Below are 4,324 nucleotides of genomic sequence, written 5' to 3'. Positions count from 1 at the left end.
TCTGCACAAAGCTCTCCTGGCCCCCTGCCCCCCCGCCCCTCCCCCCCCGTTCCCGGGGACCAATCTGAAGGGCCGATACGCTCACCTTGGTCGGACACTAAGCTCATGAGACTAAAAAGAAAAAAATACAGTAGATACACAACAGAACTGAAACTGGGTAACAAGCTGCGTCAAAACATCCAAGGATGGAGGTGGGGGGGTGTCTCCCCTGGGGATGGGACACCCACGGGACGCGGGGTAGCCTGCCCACGGCTCACAGAGCCGCCACATCTGCACGAAAGTGAAGTATCTGTGATTCGCTCTCAAGCCCAGCATCCCGTCAGCACTGGAATCCGTACGTCTTCACGATGAGGAGGTCGGCGTGAGCCGCCCGGGCCTGTATCCCTCCCGGTGCCAGAGGAGCAGGCGTGCGGCGGCATTTCCAAGCTGGAGCCGCCGGGCCCCGGGCTCAGCACAGCTGCCGTGAGCGTCCAGCGGCGCCGCGGCCCGCTCGGCCTGCGAGGAGGGAGGCAGCAGTCACAGCCTCTCACATCGGGCCGTGCGGCTCCGGTAAATCACCTCGACACTCACGTCTGAGCGTCAGACGAGGTGTCCGTCCCCGAAGCCGGTAAGTGGCCACCAGCGGGCGGCGTGGCCGGGGCCTCACGTAAGGGCAGGGCCGGCAGCTCAGCCTCTTTCTGTGCGTCCTGTCCTTGTGTCCGTCCACACCTGCCCTTGGGCCGTCCACACACCTCCCAGCTCCCTGCACCCACTCCCCTGCGGTGCTGTCTCCAGGAGCCTAAGCTGTGTGTCCGTGGGGACGAGGCTGTGTCCCAGCTCGGCTCCGGGAAGCTCCCGTCCGCACTGCTTCGGGAAGAACCGATGTCCCGTTGGGTCAAGGGCAGAAATGCGTCCACAGACATGCTGGGCACCGGGCCCTGTGAAACCCCGCCGGACTGAGCACGTTCAAGCCCAGGATCCGGGTGACTTTCTGACGACCCGCTCTGTCCGGGCCCCTCTGTCTGGTGTGTCTCCTTCTCTTCCTCCCTGGAGGCCCCCTGTCCGTCCTTCAAGAATCAGATCACACATCACCTCTTCTCCTCTGGACCCCATACAGAGCTCAGATCGGCTGTGGGAATGAGCAGAGGAACTTGGGTCTGAAAGGCCCTGCGTGTTCACTCAGCGTCAGCTGCCCCTCCTTCGGAGAAGCTCCCTGGAGGGTTAGTACGGAGCGTGGCTTCTGGCTAGAGGCTCATCCTGCCCTCACCACTCCTCCCCCCACCATCCTGCAGCCCCGTTCTCTCCCGACGGCCCAGGCCCGCTTGTCACCGGAAACCACAGCCCACGCCCCGTCCCCAAATGACACGACGTGCACTTGATTCCATGGCTGCGGCGCAAATCACCCCAAAACTTCAGGATGCAAAATACCCAGTGTGTGTCCCGGCGACCTGTTGGTGAACTGCGTCACGGGGCAGGAAGGGGGCTTGCCTCTGCTCCGCCTGGCTTGCAAATGCTGTGCCCTTGTGGTTGGCATCCATCCGGCAGGGGTGGGCTGGAGGGGCACCAACTTCTCTCAAATGTAGGGAATTTGTGTGCTGCTTGAAAGCAGGCTGAGATCAGCAAACTCCACAAATCAGGACGCAGGCGAGCCCAGCATGGGCGGGGAGCATCCGTCTGTGGCGGCAGCCCCGGCTCCGCAGCTGTGGCCGGCGGTTTGCTTTCCCGGGTGTGGTTTGCGTGCTAATAACCCCGGCACGGGCTGCTGTGCGGGGGCGGATTCCACGCCGTGTGACACAGGCTGGCAGGTTTGGCCGTGCCCACCGGCGGTGTCCCCGTCACCCCAGAAGCACCACACTCTGGTCTGTCTGGTGGGAAACCAGAAACCTTCCCCAAACACCGGCCCCACTGTTCAAATAAAAACCTAAGCGGGGAAACCTATTTTCTCAGAGGGCGGAGAACGCTCCTCGGGAATTTTCCGCAGACCTAAGGAAGTGGGTTCCTTCCAGGCTCTGGAACTCATCTTGGGGCCAGGAAGGGACGCTTCGAGCCCAGCTTGCCTGGTGGAATGCAGACCGGCTCCATGGGCGCCACAGGGCAAGAAGGTGAGGCCAGCATGGGGGACACAGCCTCTCCGAGGGACCCGCCGTCCAGAGGCCTCTCCCCTGGCCTGGCCCGGCGATGGGCGGGTCAGGGCCCAGCCCCATGTGGTCAGAGGCGGGCGAGACAGGATGTTCTAAATTCCAGCAGAGAGAAGGCAAGCGGGTCCTCTGGACGTGAGCAGGCGGCTCTGGGGGGCACAGCCCTCACGTGCCACTGTGTCCCCTGGTCACTTCCCCACCCGGGCCTCAGTGGACCACCCCTCCTCCCAGGCAACTTCCAGGCAGTCATCCCGCGTCACGCCTGTAACACGGCAGGACCCCTGGCCTCCAGCCAGAAGGGCCTTCCCTCCCCCATCCAGCAGGGGCCAGGCCCACGCCCACAGTCCAGCCTCCTCTGCCCGGCAGCCGGCCGCGTCCCTGGAACTGGACGGCAGTCTCCAGCTTGTCTCTTTGCTGAGGTACAAACCTAAATCAATGTGCATTTGGGTCGCTAATCACTCGGGGAAAATGTCACGATTTATGAAAAATAATTTCCTTCAAAAACATTAATTGCTAGTACCGACCACAGAAAGCCAGAGAAAGTGCAGGAGGCTAAGGCAGCGATGATTTGCAGCCAGAAAAAGGTGGTTTTGGAAAAATATGAAGGTGGAATGTTGAGTTTGACAGAGAGAAGGAAAAGCAATTTTGTGAAAATGTTTCATCATGAGCTCCAGCCGGAATTTGTTTTTGAAGATTTATAAATGACTTTACTCTCATGTTACAGAACCATCTGGGGGCTGAGAGGGTGACTTAAATTTGTGGTTGTGTGTTACTGAATTTTATGGGAAAATTACACGGTCTGGTGGAATCTGAGTCTCAGAAGATCTCCTCCAGTGACGGGGATCCTGGCGCCCTCGGGTCACCCTCCAGGCCCCAGGCTCGCGGCCAGCTTGTCGCTGATGGGCGGCCGGGCCCCTGGGGAGACCCCAGGTTGCATCACGCTCTGAGTCCTGCCCGAGGTCTGCTTGGTGAGGTCCCTCCAGCAGACCAGGGACCTCAGGAGCTGCTTCCGTCCAGCTGTCACCGCACAGGCCTCGGTACAGACAGACGGACCCGATTCACCAGCGTCCGTGGGAGCCAGGAAACGTGAAGCCCGTGGGCTGGCCAGGTGTGCAGAGTGGCCCCAGCATGAACAGCTTTGGGGACGTCACACAAGGATTGAAGGAGACAATTAAGTGACGCCAACAAACTTTATCCAACGCGGCACGAAGCGGCCAGTTTCCTTTGGGAGAACTGACAGTGGGGGGAAGGGAGGGCAGGAAGCTTTTGTAGGACGAAGAGTAAAGAGCAGGAAGAGGAACAGAAACCCTCCGAGTGTCTAGGGCCACCGTCTGCCTTATTTGGGGTGAGACGGCCCAGAGCCGGCCTGGCGGTTGGGGTCTGGCTGACCAGGGACGCTGGGCTTCTGGGCAGCGGAGCCTTTACGGGAGCACGGACGTCACCAAAGGGTCCCATGGGAACGGCTCCAGCAGGGGCCTAGGAGGTTATTTCAAGACAGAGAGCTTGCCATTTCACCCCAAAAGGTCCGCAGAGCTCCAGCAGGTTCTGAGAAGGAAAGCAGGGGAGGCTGAGGCTTTAAAGGAGCTTTCTGTGTGCCGCGAGGAGGCCTGAACTGCGGGCGGGCAGAAGGCGCGCGGCTGGGTATCTGGGGATACCCGGGGGCACGGTGGGATGGCTGCTCACTCACTTACCCGCCTGTTATCGAAGGGCAAGTTCAAAGCAGGTTTCCCTGAGTACCGATCTGATCGCTGAGCCTTGAGACCTTGTGTGGGGTGCAGACACTGCCCCCTCCAACCGCCTGGGTCATTCCTAGGTTCAATGTGGGACTGCAGTAATGGTGATGATAATAATAAATTTGAAAAGATACCTGCACCCCAATGTTCACTGCAGCACTATTCACAATTGCCAGGACATAGAAGCACCCTAAGTGTCCACCTACGGATGGATAAAGAAGATGTGGTGCATATATACAACAGAATACTACTCAGCCACAAAAAAGAAGGAAATAATGCCTTTTGTAGCAACACGGATGGACCTAGAGATTACCATACTAAGTGAAGTCAGACAGAGAAAGACAAATATCATATGATATCACTTACATGAGGAATCTAAAAAATAGTACAAATGAACTTATTTATAAAGTAGAAACAGACTTACAGACATAGAAAACCAATTTATGGGACTTCCCTGGTGGCACAGTGGTTAAG

Source organism: Tursiops truncatus, chromosome 14 (assembly GCF_011762595.2).
Source record: "Tursiops truncatus isolate mTurTru1 chromosome 14, mTurTru1.mat.Y, whole genome shotgun sequence".
NCBI classification, from domain to species: domain Eukaryota; kingdom Metazoa; phylum Chordata; class Mammalia; order Artiodactyla; family Delphinidae; genus Tursiops; species Tursiops truncatus.
The sequence above is the reverse complement of the archived record's forward strand: the minus strand, read 5'-3'. Positions refer to the sequence as shown.